The sequence below is a fragment of the Stomoxys calcitrans genome, chromosome 5, assembly GCF_963082655.1.
Source record: "Stomoxys calcitrans chromosome 5, idStoCalc2.1, whole genome shotgun sequence".
Lineage (NCBI taxonomy): Eukaryota > Metazoa > Arthropoda > Insecta > Diptera > Muscidae > Stomoxys > Stomoxys calcitrans.
Genome location: NC_081556.1, coordinates 72,110,744 through 72,132,276, shown reverse-complemented (window position 1 = coordinate 72,132,276; position 21,533 = coordinate 72,110,744). Strand labels below are relative to the sequence as shown.

At 37.4% G+C, this 21,533-nt stretch overlaps 1 protein-coding gene across 1 annotated transcript in view; it reads left to right on the top strand.

Annotated features, from left to right (window-relative positions):
* Positions 1 to 21,533, top strand: part of LOC106088760 (transient receptor potential cation channel trpm) — a 572,136-nt gene that overhangs the window by 69,419 nt on the left and 481,184 nt on the right. Inside the window, exon 3 of the mRNA XM_059369571.1 lies at positions 19,771 to 19,806. The gene's annotated coding sequence lies outside the window, so the exon portion shown is untranslated. The remainder of the gene's footprint in view (positions 1 to 19,770; positions 19,807 to 21,533) is intronic.

Genomic DNA, 21,533 nt, shown 5'->3' with positions numbered 1-21,533 from the left:
GGGAGATCAGTTTATATGGGAGCTACATCAGGTTTTGAACCGATTTTGACAATACTTGGCACAATTAATGGAAATAAAAAGAAAACACTAAGTGCAAAATTTCGGACAATAATAACTGCCTCCAGAGTCTCAAGAAATTTTAGCGGTAGATCAGTTTATATGACAGTATTACCAAAACAATGACCGATTTAGCCACTTTACATTTCCAACCGACCTGAACTAATAGGAATTATTAAACGGCCAAGGGTTTTATAAAGGCTACTTTGTTGCACATTTTACGGTCAAACGGCTGAATGGATTTTAATGAAATTTGCATCAATCGATTTTTCTAGAGAAACGACGAATATATATGAAAATTAATTTTCGCTAAAGAAATTATGAGGAATTAATTTTCAATAAAAGAAGAAGAGGCATAAACACAGAATTTTTTTTTTTGGTTTTTTCTAATGCATTCGTTAAGGGTGTGAATCGGTAGCCATATGTGGAACTATTAGTGGTGAGTGTAGGAGAAGCAACGGGTAGATGTGTGAGGGTTTTGTGGGGATGTGATGTGCGTGGTACTATTTGACATGTGGTTCAGGCAATTGCATAAGGCTCGGCTGCGGCATGAAAGGCTCAAAGGGCCTTACTTTACTTTACGCCTGAAGTGGCCATCAAGTATCTGAGCTCTAAATTACTACTTGACAGCCCGATCACGACAATATTGGGCTTAAATATAAGTCATTTAGAAGTTAAGAAATAAACATTTTGGAACAAGCGACAGTACGGCTCCAAAAAACAAAAACAAAAATTCCGAAGAGAACGTGTAGTCTGATCAACTGATAAAATGAAAAGTACAAGTTAAGAGCAAAGAACGGACCTGAAATTTAAATATAAAAATTAGTCCCTCAAAAAACTTCAAGTGGATATGTATCCTGATAATAGCAATATGAAGCACAAAGAAAAGGTATAGGAGTGTAGAGTTCTAATACTATGATTAGTCTACGACTAGCCATAAAAAGGAAAATAATGTTGAACTGAAAGAACACTGCAGATGTATTATAACCCTTTTTGAAGAATTTTTGAAACTTTAAGCTTGCGCCCAACTATAAACCATGTGAAAACAGCAAAAATTTTTGCTGTTTTAGCAGAATTTACTGCTGTCCCATTTCCAGCAAACTTACTGCTGTTGCATCAAATTTGTTGTTTGTTTCAGCTAAAACAGGCTGATGGAAATAAAGGGTGATTTTTTTGAGGTTAGGATTATCATGCATTAGTATTTGACAGATCACGTGGGATTTCAGACATGGTGTCAAAGAGAAAGATGCTCAGTATGCTTTGACATTTCATCATGAATAGACTTACTAACGAGCAACGCTTGCAAATCATTGAATTTTATTACCAAAATCAGTGTTCGGTTCGAAATGTGTTCATTCACCTCAAAAAAATCACCCTTAGCTAAATCATTTTAGAATGCCAAGACTATCAAGAATAAACAATATTTTGATATATATATATATATATTATACCAAACCTCATGAAGCAATAAAGCCAAATGATAAAAAACTAGTCGTATTGTCAGATCCTATTTGACTGAGATACATTTAATTTGAATTTTTTTTTTTTTGGTTTATGTGTCCAAAATTTTTCATACCTCTACGATTTTTGTACTAAAAAATTTACCAAAGTATTAAGAAGAGCCAGAAAAACAGTTTAAAAGAACAGGTTGCTGTGAGCTCTTTTTGTACAATTCAACATAGGATAGGGGCATAGCATTTCTTCATTTCGTTTGTAACTCATCAAAATATTGATCTGAGACCCAATAAAGTTTATATATTCTTCATAGTCTTGGCATTCTTAGATGATTTAGCTATTTCCATCAGCCTGTTTTAGCTGAAACAAACAAAAAATTTTATGCAACAACAGTAAGTTTGCTGGAAATGGGACAGCAGTAAATTCTGCTAAAACAGCAAAATTTTTTGTTGTTTTCAGATGGTTAAAATTTGGGCGCAAGCTTAAAGTTTCAAAAAGGGTTGTATTACATCTGCAGTGTTCTTTCAGTTCAACATTATTTTCCTTTTTATGGCTAGTCGTAGACTAATCACAGTATTATAACTCTACACTCCTATACCTTTTCATTGTGCTTCATATTGCTATTATCAGGATACATATCCACTTGAAGTTTTTTGAGGGACTAATTTTTATATTTAAATTTCAGGTCCGTTCTTTGCTCTTAACTTGTACTTTTCATTTTATCAGTTGATCAGACTACATGTTCTCTTCGGAATTTTTGTTTTTTGGAGCCGTACTGTCGCTTGTTTCAAAATGTTTATTTCTAAACTTCTAAATGACTGATATTTAAGCCCAATATTGTCGTGATCGGGCTGTAGTTCCGTCAAGTAGTAATTTAGCGCTCAGATACTTGATGGCCACCTCAGGCGTAAAGTAAAGTAAGGCCCTTTGAGCCTTTCATGCCGCAGCCGAGCCTTATGCAATTGCCTGAACCACATGTCAAATAGTACCACGCACATCACATCCCCACAAAACCCTCACACATCTACCCGTTGCTTCTCCTACACTCACCACTAATAGTTCCACATATGGCTACCGATTCACACCCTTAACGAATGCATTAGAAAAAACCAAAAAAAAAAAAATCCTGTGTTTACGCCTCTTCTTCTTTTATTGAAAATTAATTCCTCATAATTTCTTTAGCGAAAATTAATTTTCATATATATTCGTCGTTTCTCTAGAAAAATCGATTGATGCAAATTTCATTAAAATCCATTCAGCCGTTTGACCGTAAAATGTGCGACAAAGTAGCCTTTATAAAACCCTTGGCCGTTTAATAATTCCTATTAGTTCAGGTCGGTTGGAAATGTAAAGTGGCTAAATCGGTCATTGTTTTGGTAATACTGTCATATAAACTGATCTACCGCTAAAATTTCTTGACACTCTGGAAGGAGTTATTATTGTCCGAAATTTTGCACTTAGTGTTTTCTTTTGATTTCTATTAACTGTGCCAAGTATTATCCAAATTGGTTCATAACCTGATATAGCTTCCATATAAACTGATCTCCCGGTTGGACATATCGAGCCTCTAGAGCCCCCTTTTACTGCCTTTACCTGATTTGCCTGAAATATTGCACGTATACATTTATTTCGGATTCTAAGATCCACGATAAGTATGATTTTAATCGGTTTATAACTAGATATAGCTTCCATATAAAACGATCGGCCGATTTGACTGTTTGAGCCTCTTACATTAATTGGCTATGACAAAACATTTGTTCCACTAGCCGAATATAGAATAGCATTCCAAGCGCCTCGATCTTCTGCGCTCATTCTGAAATCTCTGACACCAAGCTTCAAATGTGTCTCCCACCACTTGATCTTTCTATCGAGCTTTTGGTCGTCCCAGTTTACCACGTGTACCACCGCGTTTGCCTTCAAAAGACTTCTTTGCTGGAGCTTCTTCATCCATTCTGACAAAATGACATAGCCAACGCAACCGTTATATTTTCATACGTGTAACTATGCTATCGTCGTCATACAGCTCATACAACTCGTGGTTCATACGACGCCTATATTCTCCATTAACGCAAACTGGTCCACATATTTTATGAAGAATCTTTCTTTCAAACACTCCAAGCACACACAAGCACACTGTCTGTTTTCACAAGTACAAATGCCTCAGAGACATATAACAACACGGGTAGTATCAGTGTCTTCTATAGTGTGGTTTTCGTCTTTCTCAATCCCAAGTAGTTCTGTATTATTCTTCCCTTTATTTCGTTGCGGTTACGGCAGTACCTTGGTAGGTAAAGTTGCTGACTAACTCAAAGTTGTAGTTTCCAACTTTCTCCACTTCCTTTACAAGGCGTTTTGGGAGTTGAGACCATCCATTTTCAATGACCCTCTTCCGATTCTTTCAAAGGCTGCAGTTACTGCTTTCGGTGACCTATGATATCGATGTTGTCGGCATAAACGAGTAACATTTGCATCGCGTATAATCTTCTCCAGTAGAATATAAAAGAGATCACACGATAGGCTGTCTCCTTGTCTGAAACCTCGTTTGGTACTAAATGGTTCGGAGAGATTCTTTCCTATTCTTACTGAGGAACGTGTGTCAGCAAATGTCATACTGCAGAGTCTTATTAATTTTGCTGGGATACCAAACTCAGACATGGCTTGAAATGCCTCTGAACGTATGGGGCTATTGAAAGCGGCTTGGTAGTCTTTTCCAGGATTTGGCGCAGTGTGAATATATGGTCTAGTTTGGATTTACCAGGTCTAAAGACGAATTGATAGGCTTTAGAGCCTCTAGAGGGCGCAATTATTATCTGTTTCGGTATTTTTCATGACTTCTAAAAGACATGACGGAACCCACGACTAAAATCTGTTTTTGACCGGTCGGTAGGACGACGAAAATTCTATGTGGAGAACCGGATCGTGAGAAGACGATTCTGTTATTGAAAGGATGTAAAAATGAAGCCAGTATAGCTTTCGGTATTAAAACGGGGCACATGGGAGCGGCAACTGATAGCATGATGAGACGGTAGAGCATTTCCTATATCATTGCCCTGCTTTCGCGGCTAACAGACACTGGCACTTAGGTGGGGACACAATACCAGACATGAACCGACATAGGGGCGTGGTATGGAAAACAATTACGGATTTTGTAAATAGCATGGAATACCTAACTAAGATTTTCATGGTTACTTTTGTTACATTTTAGTACAATATTAAGAGCGCACAACAAGCTGATTACCGACTCTTTTTAACCTAAACTATGGGTTCACTGATGCAAAATTACAAAATACATATAAAATTTTAGAAAAACCACAAAAAATGTGGTCCGTTTTGACCAACGACCCTTGTTGATCACTACATGTAGCTAAAATATTAGTTATTATGAAAGATGGACCAGTTTTTACTAACGACATCTGGGAGTATACATCAGGGGATAATTCTTCCAAATTAATGAGTGCAGTCCGATGAAAGTTTAATCTAAATGATAAGGGGCCTCCTTTTTTATGCCGTGTACGAATGGCGAGCCTCATAGCGATGCCACTTGGTAAAGAAGTTTTAACATGGCAGGACGACTCAAAAAATGTAGCCAGCATTAGTAAGGGGATAACCACCGCTGAAAATTTTTCTGATGTTCACGCCGGGATTTGAACCCATGCGTTCGGCGTTGCGCCACGGTGGTTCCCGTTGATATACACTATCTTTTCATATTGTATGTTTTTGTTTGGTATAAACTGCCGACTCCTAAATACTTTGCCACATCAGAGAATACTTGTACCCTTTCGATCCTTCAATTAATCCTCTATGAACGATAACAAGAACCAAATTACCTCTTGCCTTTGCAATTACAAATCCCTAACAAAATTTTCTTTGGAGTATTATATTTATTTTTAGCAATAAAAACAAGTCTTTACGCAAAAAATTTTATTATGCCCACCTCCAAGGGTTTAGTGTATAATAATCTCGTCATTCCATTTGTAACAGCTCGAAACACTGATCTGCGACCCTGCAATCTGCAAAGTATTTTGGATTGTCTCCACATTTTGAGTCGATCTCACCATGTCCGTCTGTCGAAATCACAAATTTTGCTCCTTTTTTCTGTTACGACTTCCAACACTCGTGTCAGATATGGATCAAATTGGTATGGTTAGGTTAGGTTGTTAATCGGCCCCATGCCACTATGAACATACACCTAAGCCAGTTATCGGCTTGTTGTGCGTTCTAAAAACTATAAAGTAACCTCTAAAAAGAAAATTTTAAGATAAGAATTCCGTGCTACTTACAAAATCCTTAATTGTTTTCAATACCACTCCCCTAAGTTGGTTCATGACTGATATTGTGTCTCCATCTAAGTACCGGTATATGTTGGACGCGAAAGCCGGGCAATGACAAAGAAAATGCTCAAACGTCTCATCACCTTCCCCGCATGTCCAACACATGCTATCACTTGCCGCACCGATTTTACATAAGTGAGCTCGTAGTCCCGTATGTGCCCCGTTATGATACCAATAGCTAAACTGACCTCCCTCTTGCTTCCTTTCAGTAATAGCCTCGTCTTCTCGCCATCTGGATCTCCCATAGGATTTTCGCAGTCCTACCGACTGTTTCGCTATTCCATTGTTCCATAATGTTGCATAATGTTGCATGCGCATTCGTCGCCCGCTCCCTTAACTCGGACTGCGTCGTCCCGAAAGGCTTCGGGTTAACCAACCGCAAAATCGTCTGCCCTTTCATTTCCCCTTACTCCGTTATGGCCCGGCAGCAGCCAAACGATGCGGATTTTGCCATCCTCAGAGAAGGTGTTAATCTCCTTCTTACACTGCAAGACTGTTCGTGACCTTACCGTCCTGGTTGTTATTGCCCTTATGGCAATTTTACTGTCGATAAAGATGTTCACACTCGACGACCTCGCGTTAGCACCACACCACTTTATGCATTCCGTGATTGCCCGGATCTCGTGCAGTATCGTATTATCGTCACGCAGTCTAAAACAGATCTAGGTTCCCAATGTAGACCCCAAGGCCCACTCTGTCCTCTAGCTTTGATCCATCCATGAAACATGATCTTCCAGATAGCAATACTAGGGTTCCGTCAATCCAAGACTGTGCCTCGCACTCGACTTCAAGGTTCATCTCCGGTATCCGATCGGAAACCTCTTGCCTTCGTTCCAGGCTTCCTATCATCGCCTCAATTATACCACGATGGTTTGAGCTGCTCCCACCCTCAATCCATTCTCCCATCGCCTTAAGTTTCAAAGCCGCAGTGGCTGGTATAGTTCGCATATAAACCGATCTCCCGATATGAAGCCTTTAGCCCTTCGAAGTCACAAATTTTGCCAGATTTGGAAGAAATTTTGTATGTGGTGTTTTCTTGCGACTTTCAACAGCCATGATGAGCATTGTCCAAATCGGTGTGTATCCTGATATAGCACCCTTATACACCGCTTTCCCGATTAGTATACGGCCCTAATAAGCTTAATTTTTTTTGGCTGATTTGGCAGAAATTTATCCGAAATGTTTAAAGAAAAAAAGAAAATCCACATTTTTGCTAACAATTTTCTTTTCGTTGACCAAAACAGCTGATTTTAACGATGCCGAATATCGTTCAAACTGATTACATAATACCAAAATAGTTCATTTTTGTGTTATCGCTTTTTAACTCAACGACTTTCATTAAACATATTTCCTGAATCACTATTCTCAAGTAGTAGGGAATTATTAGCAAAAGTGTTTTCTTTCAGTATTGCTTTTCTGTTTAAATTTCCTCAATGTTTAGTAATCAATTTGATCCAAATCGATCTACTTTACACAGCACAAAACTTTTGCTTCAGTTTGTGTATTTCTCAAATCGTAAAAATGTCATATGGAAGGCAACAGGCACTATAGTAAAGCAGGGATTAAAGTTTTGTTAGTATTGTCCTTACTTGGAGTTGATATTTCACTTTTACGGGAGAACTACTCCAGCAAATGCTTTCTGTTAATCTCCACTGATAGTTACCAACCAAATCACAGTGTTTTTCTCGTATGTCATATCATTTGGCTTAAATAAGCTGTCACCCTTGACTAAAATCCTAATCGCCTTTCGTCATTACGAGACGAAAGAAATCCAGCAGCCATTTCTGTTGAGGGCAAACCTGAGTTTTTGTTATCTTTTTATTCCAAACCTGAGGAATGAACTTTACGACGATGTGCTTCACTGATTGTGGCAACATAACAGAGAAGAAAAAAAAAAAAACAATGCCTGTAACAAAGACATTCTTGGGTTCGGACTTTAGGGGTTGCTTCTTTGGTACAAAAATATGGATATGGGACAAAATGTTCTTAAAACAACTCATTAGTTTCCACTCGATTGGTTTTCGAAAAGTTTTATGAGCTATTGTTGATGTTGCTGCAGTGAAGGAGGTGGCTGTGTTATTGCGTCTACATTGAAGTGGAAGTAAGAAGTATTAAGCAAAAGCGAACAATAAAATGAAAGAAATTGTAAAACTTATACAATAGCACAACTAAACAAATTGCACAGTGGAACAGTGTAGCTATTTTATATTTATTTATTTTAAATTATTCTTCTATTTAACAAAAGCAACCACGAAACAATCTCGCGAAAAGCGAACATTGTACTAACCAATATGCGGAACCGGAGTTCCCAATTGATAAGGTTAGATATAGAGTGTCAGTCTATTTTCTGCGCAGACTCATGCAGACACAGTAGCGACCGGTTACCAGATCATGCTCCCAAACCGGCTCTCAAGGCGAACCCCAATTTACTATATGCTTACAAAATTTGATTGTATTACAAACTAGCTGAACCGGGCCTGCTTGAGGGTTTAATGCTATTCTAAAAATACTTTATTTCCGCCCGATATTCTGATGATGTTCGATTTGGGAGTGTTTACGGAGGTGAGGTGGTCCCCTTTACACTTGGCCCTGAAAAATATCAGCATCGTGCTCTTGTCTCAAATACCTTTTATTTAAACCCCATATTGCCATTGGTTTAAGCAGAGTATATAGGATGGTTATCAAAAAAGTTTTCCAATCTCTTTCATTTGAGCCACATAATGGCATGGTCGGCAACCCCCAGGTACCCCATCCGAAATTTGGATGCCAAATTTTTGTTTTTAGGTTACTATAAGAGAGCAAACATAATTTCGCTTAAATCGCACCACCCATCTCCGAGATCTGGCGATCCTGAAAATTAGGGTAAGGGGGAGGGTCCGCTCCCCCTTGAGGTATCAAAAAATGTAGTACCCTATTTTCTCAACAATATCATAATGCACCATCAGTGAAAACTTCAAGAAAATCGGTTCAGCCCTTTCTGAGTCTATAGGGAAAACACAAACAAACAAACAAACTGACAAGCACAAATATAAGATACCACCGCATGGTAGGGAGCTATATAAAGTTATGGACCGATTTGGATTCCACTTGGCAAGGCTGTTGGAAGTCTTAGCAAAACTTTGCTTGCCAAATTGGATAATAATTACGCCCCCTAGGGGCTCATCGCTTTATATGGCAGCTATATCGCGTTATGAATCCACTTGAACCATATGGAGCATAGTTGTTGAAAGTCATAAAAAAACGCTACTTCCAAAATTTCAACCAAATCGTATAGTAATTGCGCGTCTGGTGGCTCAAAACTTTAAATCTGAAGATCTGCTTATATGATAGCTATATGTACAGTTTTTGGAAGTCAAAACAAAACACCTCATGCTAAATTTCAGCAAAGTCGGATAAGAATTGCGCCTTCTAAGGGCTTAAAAAGTTTAGATCTGAGATTGCTACATATCGCAGCTACATCAAAACATGAACCGATATGGCTCATTAACAATCCCAACCCACCTACACTAATAAGAAGTAGTTGTGCAAAATTTCAAGCGGTGAACTTTACTCCTTCGAAGGTTTGCGTGCGTTCGATAGACAAAGAGACAGACGAACGAATGGACAGACGGACGGGCATGGCTTAATCGACTGATAATGCCTTATTAGGTCTTCGATCAATATTTAAATGTATTACAAACGGTACCCCAGTGTACCCCATTCTATGGCGAAGGTTGTAGCAGCATACAGATTTTGACTACGGCATTTGCATTTAATTGTCAATAACATTGAATTTTTTTTTCTTGTGTCAAAAAACTTCTCGCAAAATGTCTTAATCCATCGAATTTTGGAAATATTCCAAATAACATCCGGATTTGATCATTTCTGCTTTTCAGTGTACATTGGCTACGTTTCCCTATTTTAGTGTTTTCAGTAGCACTATTAGCGCTATAAACACTCTTGTGTTTGTTGTGCCATTCAATTCATTGATGCCTCGGGACACAATTAGTATGGCGTTGCTGTTTTCGTTGTGTGAGTGTGTATTTGTTTGTGTGGATAAATTGGTGTGAATGGCATTTCATAGACAGAAGTTATTTTCTTGGGCAACCCGTGCCTTAGTGCGATTATCCTTTTTTTTCATTTTATCATGATTGGTTGTGCTTAACTTGTGTTCACACTAACACACTGGCCCACGCCAGGCATTCACGACAGTGTTGTGTATAAATACAAAGTCGCACATGCACACACGGTCAAGCATGTACGAATGTATCGTGATTTGAGATTTACTTTTATTAGTTTTAGGTCTTCCACAGTTTTACTCCTGGTCGCCTTTATTAGTCGTATTTATGTTAGGGTCAACTAGGATTATGAGCTCACACGCATCTCACCCTAGCACCTACCGCTTCCCAAAGCAGCCACCCAAAAGTTACCATTGTTTTTGGCTTATATATTTGGATTCCAAAACAAGCAGTTCAGCTACTCATATAGGTGGGCAGTGTCGAAAGTGACAGGATATTGTTAGAAATGATATTCCTTGAGCAAACTAATCAAAATTTGTTGGGCCAATTATACCATTTTAGTTTCTCATAATCACCCTGTGATTGCAGTTAAGTAATGACATAATCTACTTTTGGTCTTACATTTCTTAATTGGCCAACTGTTGCTTGGGAAAATGAACAAACAATGCCAGATGTGTTGAATAGCTAGAGTATCATCAACACTATTTAATCGTGGTAAATAACAAAAACACCACCAGAACTTTGTCTTACATATTTAGTAGGCATAATCCCTAGAAAAGAAACTGGAATTGCAGCACTAAAGCTGTATTAAGAAGAGAAAGTGCCTAGTATATTTTAGTAGTATATTTTGTTGGAACACACAAAAAAGTTTACTTAAAATTTAAGATAGATCCTCAGTATACTTTAAAGGCTTTAAATCCTGATGGAGGCATTATAATGGGATTGAAGTGATTTTTCATGGTATTTTGTGCTATCTAAATGTAGGAATACTCAAAGAATGGATCACCAGTTTCATAGAGATGTAACCGAAATTGAAATTTGTAGTTCACAACATGCCAATTTCATTCGTTATTATGGACGGTTATGCTCCAAAACACGCTTCCTGTGGCGTTAAACCCAGCTTTTTCTAAAAAAACATAGATTTATCTCCCAAGTTTTCTAAAAAAGTTGGTTACAAGCCTTCCCCCAAGTTGAAGAGCAGTACCTACATGAAAGGATTTCCCAAATAGTAAGAACAATCCGAAGAACCAAATTAGGTTACACAAATCATACCTCTTTTCACTTAATACATGAAAAACAAGTGTCCCGAATTAGCTATCCAAGCAAAAATTGGATTAAATATTTCCTTGCCTTTTTTAATTAATTCAACAACTTTTTCGCCTATGTATCTTTATATACACATTTTCCTGGTCGTGACTTCTAGGATTACGAGTAAAAAATTATGTTTTCATCATTGAATTCCAATAAAAAGTAAGTTTTTTTAAAAATTAAAAGGGTTATGCCTATTTATTAGGGCACCACTGTACATTCGATTCAAAATGAGATACCTTCATTTAATTGTTAATTAAAACGAAGTATGTAAATCGATTTTAACGAATAATATCCCATTTTGTTCATAGGTTATGTGGCTTTTCACGAAAGTTATAAGACTTGACACATTTTTCCGTTTTAGATTGGTATAATTTAAAAAAAAAAGAAAAAATATAAATTTGTTCACATAAATATATATATAAACATATATATAGTTTCAAAGTGGTTTGTGCGTGACCTTTTCTATTTAATATTTAAATGGAATAAACGTAATTTTAGTCATTAACAAACAAAAGTTCATTGATTCGTGCAAAAGGAAATAATTCTTAAGAAAAAGTCATCACCCTATTGTACATACACTAACACTCACTTGAAAAGCACATACTCAATAAATACACTAATCTTAATTATTTTTAAAGGATGGGGGTATACTAATTTCGTCATTCTGTTTGTAACTCCTCGAAATATTCGTTAAAGACTCTATAAAGTATATATATTCGTCGTATTCGTATATTCGTATCCGTCCGTCTGTCTGTCGGAAGCACGCTTACTTTCGTAGGAGTAAAAACAGGCGCTTGAAATTTTGCACAAATACATCCTATTAGTGTGGGTTGGTTGGGATTGAAAATGGGCCTTTTAGGTCTATGTTTTGATATAGCTATCATATAAACCGATTTGATCTTGACTTCTTGAACCACTAGAGGTCGCAATTCTTATCCGATTTAGCTGAAATTTTGTACAACGGGTTCTCTTATAGCCTTCAATGTTAGTGTCAACTATGTTCTAAATCGGTCTATAGCCTGATACAGCTCCCATACAAACCGATCCCCCTATTTAACTTCTTGAGCCCCTAAAGAGCGCAATTCTTCTTCGAATTAGCTGAAAATTTACACAATGACTTCTACTATGGTATCTTTTATCTTTTGTTTGCCTAAAAAGAAACACCGGGAAAAGAACTCGACAAATGCGATCCATGATGGAGGGTATATAAGATTCAGCCCTGCCGAATTTAGCACATTTTTAGTTTTTTTTTTATTGTAGTAGAAAGTGGTAGTAAAGTACATCGTTATTTTTTAAAACTTTTCTAATTTCAAAATAAAAGAGAGCGGATACATACGCAAATGCATATATCGAATAAAAAAAATGCTAAGAAATTTTTATATATTTTATGCATACTGCATATTTTCCATATGTTTGCTTATTTTTTGCATATTTGCTGACATAAAAAACGCTAAATAACTAAGATGGCCAAACCGATTTAAACTTTTTTTTTGTACTCTTATAATAACACAAAAATACGAATCTGGTGGTAAGGTTGCGGTCAAGCTATTGGGTGAACGGGCCAACCCAAAAGGACGTTGGTAGATTGGGACAACAATATCTGACTTAAATGTAAGGTATTTGGACACATATCATCCAGACCCGACCATATTTCAATGTAACTGCTCCTTAGACCGATCTCCCTATTTAAACATATATTCGGGGCGATGGGAATCCAAAGTTTTGCCCGACAGAATATTAATATATTACTCACACGTAACATTATTTTCTTCTTATATATAAAATTCAATTTGTGTTTGTCGGTTTGTTTGTTTGTTCCGTATAGACTCAAAAACGGCTAAACCGATTACCTTGTAATTTTCACAGATTGTGTAGGTTGGTCCGGATGAAAACATAGGCTATATAATTTTTTGATATCGGGAGGGGGGCGGACCCTCCCCCTTACCAAAAGTACTACCCAAAAATAGAAGTGGACCGATCGGGACAATATGGGATTCAAAGGAAAGGTATTCAAGAGTAGAGTACGAATATCATAATAAAAGTTGGGTCCAAGTACCTGGGGGCCGCCCCAGCACCAAAACCCCTTAAAATAGGTTTATTTGACGATCATGAAAATATGGGACTCAAATCAAAGGCATTCGGGAGTACATTACGAATATGGTCAGGAATAGGCTTTATAATTTATTGATAACGAAAGGGGGCGGACCCACCACCGTTACTCCAAAAACACCACCCAAAATTAAAAGTGGACTCATAAGGACAATATGGGTATCAAATGAAAAGTATACGGGAGTAAATAACGAATCTGGCATACAAATTCATGTCGAAGTATAGGGGGTTACCCCATCCCCACAAAAACGCCCAAAATGGGCACATTAGCCAATCACGGGTATATGGGACACGGTTTGTTTGATTTTCTTAAAATTTATAGATAGGATAGGGGATATATTCGTTTAGTCATTCCGTTTGCAACACATCGAAATATCAATTTTTACCCTACAAAGTGTATATATATTTCTTTCTGATCAGCGTAAAATTCTGAGACGGTTTAACGATGTCCGTGTGTCTGCGTTTTTTAGACCGCAAAGAATATTACCATGTTTTTTTATTTTGTGCCTCATGTACTGGCACAATTTGTGTGAAATTTTCAGTTTATAGTTGTTAAAAAAACATTGAAAAGAACCAAGGCAAAATTTTTTTTTTTTTTTTTAATTTCACTGTTCATATCTCATTAGCGGTGACCGATAGAATATATGCTTATGGATTTTGGATTTTGCCAAGCTCTTTATCCAGAATCCTAAAACATGCAAATCGGTTCATTGGATCAAAAATTATAGCTCCTTGAAGGTTGAAGAAGTGGAAAAATTTACACCCAGTTCTCTACCAATATTTAAGATGTAGAACAACAACGCCATATTCCTGAAAGCTTGTGTCCTCATATACAAATTTCTCCAACATTTTATACCGCCGAGATTAGATAAAACAGATAAAAAGTTGTGGACTTATGTCCAATTTTTTTTTTGCCGTTTGGACCACTATACAACTTAAATCGAGATATTACTGTTTAAGCATTTTCGACAATATTGCATTTATAAAGGATCAAAAATTTTTGCATAGGATCGGTTGGAACTTATGATTTCATCAATTCACTAAAAGAACATTTAACCCTCACTTGGAATACACAACAATTGTTTGCGTAGGTTTGGAGACTCAAACTCACTTTCATCTATCCAAGTAAAACATGTCCCCCTTCCTTCGACGCATGCATTAATTAGTTTCATAAAGAGGTCCCTCTCTTAGTTTTCCAGAAACACTTATGCATGTCCATCTGTGTCGTTTAAATCACTAAGAATTGTATACAAATATTACGTGGCTCGAATTTAATTTTCACTTTTTCTCCAATTCCTTTAAATGGTGCATAGAGAGGAAATCTGCTATTTGAATTGGAATTTTGTGCGAGTTTTGTGCGAACGATATCAGCTATTAAACATTTATGGCAAACACACATGCAAATGTTCAACAACTTTTTATTTCGTGTTGTAAAAAACCTTGAAAATATTTCCATTGGATTGTTCATACCGCAATCGAAAAACTTTTCCAACGGCCGATGTATGACCAAAAACCGTTGGCCGCACAGTCACAACGAAAAATGGATTATGACCCAAATCCGTCCGATTGCCGACGTCCCTCTCTTAATTTCATGGCTACAAAGGAAATTTGTTGAGTTTTGTAAGACGAAATTGTTTTCTGAATGGCATTTTTATATAATTTTTTTTTTCTTTTAAGGGGTGACGATTTATCTGAGCTTGATGTGTGTGTGTGTGTGTACATTTATTTAAGAATGGCATTACACTCACTCATACATAAACAAGTCTACTCTTAACGCATTTTGATTTCCTTTAGGATTTCCTTTTTGGGCGTTCGATGGGTCACTGAACCAGCTCAGAACAAATGTACCAATGCCTCAAATGTTGCAAATGACCGATGTGACGGCCGAATAGAAAATCAATCAATGCGTGATAATTTCTTTAAATATTTTAGCTCCTCTCTTCGGTTAAGGTTCAACGCTTTCTGATGTAATGAATTTTTGATGAACGTAAAAAGTAAAATGATTGAATTTGATGCCAACCGCTTTAAAGTCCCTGCAATCGATAGGAGGTTTTTAAAAGTGATATTTGCCCATGAAGCAAAAAGTGAGGAAAATAACAAAACCTTTTTTTATTAATCGCTAGCCGAACCGGGCCCGCTCCGCTGCACCTTCTTTAATACTATGCCTGGTAAAACTTCTCTCCAAACTCTCACTGCGGCACGCCGTTCGGACTCGGCTATAAAAAGGAGTCCCCTTATCTTTGAACTTAAAGTTGAATCGGACTGCACTCATTGAAATGTGAGAAGTTTGCCCCTGATCCTTAGTGGAATGTTCATGGGCAAAATTTGCATTTGTCTTTACCATTGTATCCTATGACGCTGGATGCGTTCGAATCCTGGAGAGAACATCGGAGAAATCGGTGGTTATCCCCTCTTAATGTTGGCGACATTTGCGAGGTATAATGCCATGCATGGTTATTTAAAAAATTTTCCCCAAAAAGGTGCCGCACTGCGGGACGCCGTTTGGACTCGGCTATAAAAAGGGATCCTTATCATTGATTTTAATCTTGAATCGGAAAGCACTCATTGATGTGTAAGAAGATTGCCCCTGCTCGGTTCCTGGTGTTTTTAAAAGTTAGGCTAATGGGAAGTGCTTTTTAGGGGAGGGATGGCACCTCAGACATTTCGACTCAAATATGGATATCAAATTCGTGCTGCACTTCCAAATCCCTTTAATTTAAGCCCCATATTGCCATGGTCTGTAAATATGAACCGTTTGGAGGGTGTTTTAGGGCTGGTGTGGCCACCGGCACTTCTCATTGAAAATAGATATCGAATTCGTCCTTATTCCAAAATACCGTTGAATAGAGCTCAATATTGCCATAGTCGAAGATGAAGTTTAGTTTAGGGGTGCTTTAGGGCGTACCCCTAAACACTTGGCTCCAAAATTGGATATCAAATTCGTTTTCTACTCTCATATATTGAGTTGACCAAAAAGTAATTGCGGATTTTTCATATAGTCGGCGTCGACAAATTTTTTCACAGCTTGTGACTCTGTAATTGCATTCTTTCTTCTGTCAGTTATCAGCTGTTACTTTTAGCTTGCTTTAGAAAAAAAGTGTAAAAAAGTATATTTGATTAAAGTTCATTGTAAGTTTTATTAAAAATGCATTTACTTTCTTTTAAAAAAATCCGAAATTACTTTTTGGGCAACCCAATACCTTTCATTTGAGTCCCATATTGTCATAATGGATCTATTGACCCATTTGACGTATTTTTAGGGGGGAAAGCGCCACCTAGACTTTAACGCAAATTTTAATGTCATATTCGTAATCTACTCCAAAATACCTTTCATTTGAGTCCCATATAGCCATGGTCGACTAATATGCCCATTTGGGGGTTTTTGGGGGTGGGCGTCCTACAATTGCAAATTTGCAAATTTTGCCCTTGAACATTCCACTAAGGAACAGGGGCAAACTTCTCACATATCAATGAGTGCAGTCCGATTCAAGTTTTTTAAGCTCAATGATAAGGGGCCTCCTTTTTAAAGCCGATAAGGGGCCTCCTTTTTAAAAGCCTCATTTTCTGGTCTCCAATACCTTTCATTTGATGCCCTTATTGTGCCAATCGGACCTCGGATATAGGTGACGTTTTTGGGTTAAGGGGGAGGATCCGCCCCATCCGATATCAAAAAATTATATAGCCTATGTTTCCTTGCAGACCAACCTACAAAATCTATGAAAAATTTAAGAAAATCGGTTCAGCCAAGTCTCATATAGTCATAATGGGTCTTATAGCGTTTTTGAGGTGTGGCGTGACCCCTTATACTTCGATCCGATTTTGTATGCCAGATTCGAAATCTTCTCCGGAATACCTTTCATTTGAGTCCCATATTGACATGAACATCCAGTATGTCTGTTTGGGGAGTTTTGAGGTTTGGAGCGGACCGTTGGGTTCTTTGACTCAAATTTAAATACCATATTCGTATTTTGCTCTCCAATACCTTTTATGAAACTTATATTGTCCCGATCGGTTCACTTTTGATTTTGAGTGCTGTTTTCGGCATGAGGGGGAGAGTCCGTCCCCCTTCCGATATCGAAAAATTATATCGCCTATGTTTCCTTCCAGACAAACCTACACAATATTCGAACATTTCGAGAAAATTGGTTCTACCGTTTTTAAATCTATACGGAACAAACAAACTGAGTCCCATAAATCCGTGATTGGCTAATGTGTCCATTTAGGCGTTTTTGTGATGACATGAATTTGTATGCCAGATTCGTTATTTACTCCCGTATACTTTTCATTTGATACACATATTGTTCTTATCGGTCCACTTTTGATTTTGGGTGGTGTTTTTGGGGTAACGGTGGAGGGTCCGCCCCCTTCCAGTATCAATAAATTATAAGGCCTATTCCTACTTCCTGACCATATTCGTAATCTACTCCCGAATACCTTTCACATGAGTCCCATATGGTCATGAGCGTCAAATAAACCTATTTTAAGGGGTTTTGGAGCTGGGGCGCCCCCCCAGGTACTGGGACCCAGCTTTTATTATGAAATTCGTACTCTACTCTTGAATACCTTTCAGTTGAATCCCATATTGTACCGATCGCTCCACTTTTATTTTTGGGTAGTACTTTGGGGGTAAGGGGGAGGGTCCGCCCTCCTTCCGATATCAAAAAATTATATAGCCTATGTTTCCTTCCAGACCAACCTACACAATCTGCGATAATTTCAAGGTTCAGCCATTTTTGAGTCTATACGGAACAAACACAAATTGAACTTAATATACAAGATATGTAAAACTCATTAAGTATGTCGATGCTTAGCTACCCATGACTATGGATTCTACTAAAATTTACACATATTAAATCACTTGTTTTGTTTTTATCTTCGGCTTTTTATTGGTTGTATTGAATTGGAATGTCAAGATATAAACTTAAACACATATTTTATAAAATATCACACTCAAACTTTCCGGAGTTGATATCGGAAAAATTCGGATGACTTGGACGACAACTTATTTACGACCAGTAAGAAAGGGCAAAAGTCGGGCGGTGCCGACTGTATAATACCCTACACGTACCATATAAGTACAATGTGGGAGCTATATCCAATTCTGAACCAATGTTGATGGACTTCGGCGGATGTTTTCGGATGGGTTGTTAAACAATCCGTAATAAATTTTGAGCAAATATGTTCAAACTGTAAGGTTTACAAATAACAACATTAATGCAAATTACCCAAAACCTAACGAACATATATATGGGAGCTATATCTAATTCTAAACCGATTTCGAGCAAAATTCTCAGGTAATGTGAAAGTCGTCGGGGAATGCGTTGTGTAAAATTTTGTCAAGATTGATCAAAAAATGGGCTTGCAGTGGCTCTTGGAGTGGAAATCGGGCGATGTACATATATGACAGCTATATCTAAATTCGAACCGATTTTCATGAAATTCACCATTTACATCGAGAGTCAAGAAAAAATCCTTACTGCCAAATTTAACAAATAACCATTTTATTGCAATATTACTGCAAATCGGGCGAACATATATATGGGCGCTATATCTTAATCTGAACCGAAAAACATGCCTGTACCAAATTTTAAGACGATCGGATAAATATTGCAACCTGTACTTTGTACACAAATTAACATGGACAGGCGGACATAGCTCAATCGAATCAGAAAGTTATTTTGATTTCCTTCTGGATAGTGGTGTAGGGTATAAAAAAGTTAACTCACCTTTCGTTTGTAGGAGAAAATTTATAGGACAAAAAAATGCAACCTACCTTCATCAATAAGTTTTTGTGCAGTGGCTAGCTTTACGGCTTTAAATGTGGGAGTGCTTTCTACAAATAGACGAATTTAAGGACAGGTCTAGACGGACTTAAAATGCCATGGCGATCAGTAATAGCGTGGTAGACCAATATTTCGAGTCGTTACCAGGGGAATGGTGATGTTAGCGGTAGCGCCTATAATAATAAGAACACTGTATTTTGTACAATATTGTCATGTCCATGTACAAAAAACGCTTCAATTAAGAATTTATTGTTATATATTTTATGGGTTTGCAAATGTAAATGCACATTTTGCCCATGAACATTTCACTAAGGAACAGGGGCAAGCTTCTCACATATCAATGAGTGCAGTCCGATTTAAGTTTTAAGCTTAATGTTAAGGATCCTCCTTTTTTTAGCCGAGTCCGAACGGCGTGCCGCAGTGCGACGTGCCAAAGTACCTCACAAATGTTGCCAGCATTATGAGGGGAAAACCACCGTTGACAATTTTTTCTGATGGTCTCGACAGGATTCGAACCTAGGCGTTCAGCGTCTAGGCAGACATGCTAACCTCTGTTTGGTAATCCATATCTCAACTACAAACGAACTGACTAATTGACGCAACAGTTTTCTTTACACGATTCTTTATAAAACAGTCACACAATGTAATGGTGCCTTAAGATATTACCGTGTATTTTATTGTAAAGACATTTTACTAATTTCAAATTACGTTCATCTTTTTTTTCAGATCAAACAAGCGAAAGCCTTGAACCATTCATATACCGTAAGTAGAAAATTTAGATTTTTTATATATTAGTCGACATAAAAAGAATCTAATGGGATATAAACGTATATTCTAAAACAATTTTAATCACGCTGCAATCTTCAGAGTGAAATGCATTTCATCTGACAGACAAATTGAATTACATATGGATTATGTAAAGGGTGATTTTTTTGAGGTTAGGATTTTCATGCATTAGTATTTGACAGATCACGTGGGATTTCAGACATGGTGTCAAAGAGAAAGATGCTCAGTATGCTTTGACATTTCATCATGAATAGACTTACTAACGAGCAACGCTTGCAAATCATTGAATTTTATTACCAAAATCAGTGTTCGGTTCGAAATGTGTTCATTCACCGTAACGTTGCGTCCAACAGCATCTTTGAAAAAATACGGTCCAATGATTCCACCAGCGTACAAACCACACCAAACAGTGCATTTTTCGGGATGCATGGGCAGTTCTTGAACGGCTTCTGGTTGCTCTTCACTCCAAATGCGGCAATTTTGCTTATTTACGTAGCCATTCAACCAGAAATGAGCCTCATCGCTGAACGGTGAATGAACACATTTCGAACCGAACACTGATTTTGGTAATAAAATTCAATGATTTGCAAGCGTTGCTCGTTAGTAAGTCTATTCATGATGAAATGTCAAAGCATACTGAGCATCTTTCTCTTTGACACCATGTCTGAAATCCCACGTGATCTGTCAAATACTAATGCATGAAAATCCTAACCTCAAAAAAATCACCCTTTAAATTATAATGAATTCTCATAAAAATAAAAATTATTTACATCATCTAAAAAAAATATAGAAAGTGATCGGAAAACAGAAGTTTACCATTTACTTTAGTAACATTTCTAAATATTTCAGCTGTACGAAGTAACAAACAAGTTTGGGAGTAGGCATACATGATGTTCAGCCGGCAAGGTAGTTGACATCCGAGCTTTTAGAATTTATCGTAGATTAGGCTTTTGGCACCCGCAACACATTGACCCACCCAAATGTATATTGGTAGTAATAACGGAACATCAAATGCAAAATTTTGTCAAAATCAGATAAAACCAGTAAGGAAAGGCAAAAGTCGGTCGGTGCCGACTTTATAATACCCTACACCTACCCTATAAATAAAAAAGTGAAGCTATATCTAATTCTGAACCAATTTTAATGAACCTCGGCAGATGTATTCAGATAGGTTATTAACATTACTCTATCAAATTTCTAGCAAATCACATACATTCAATATGTAATAATTAAGGTTGACAAATGACAAAAAATTACCCAAAATGTGACGAACATATAGATGGGAGCTACATTCAAATCTGAACCGATTTCGATTAAACTTTATGGATATTGTGGAAGTCGTCGTGTACAAAATTTTGGGAAGATTCGGATTCGAAGAGAAAGATCGGTCTGTATGGTAGCTATATCCAAATCTGCACCGATCTGGGCCAAATCGAAGAGCGATGTCGAAAGGCCTAACACAACGCACTGTCCCAAATTTCGTTGAAATCGCCAGAAGTGCGCCTTTTATGGGCCCCAAGATCTTAAATCAAGAGATCGGTCTATATGGCAGTTATATTCAAATCTGGACCGATCTGGGCTAAATTGAAAAAGGATGTCGAGGGGCCCAACGCAACTCACTGTCCCAAATTTCAGCGAAATCGGATAATAAATAAAATAACCCTAAATCGGCGAATCGGTCTATATGGGGGCTATATCAAGAT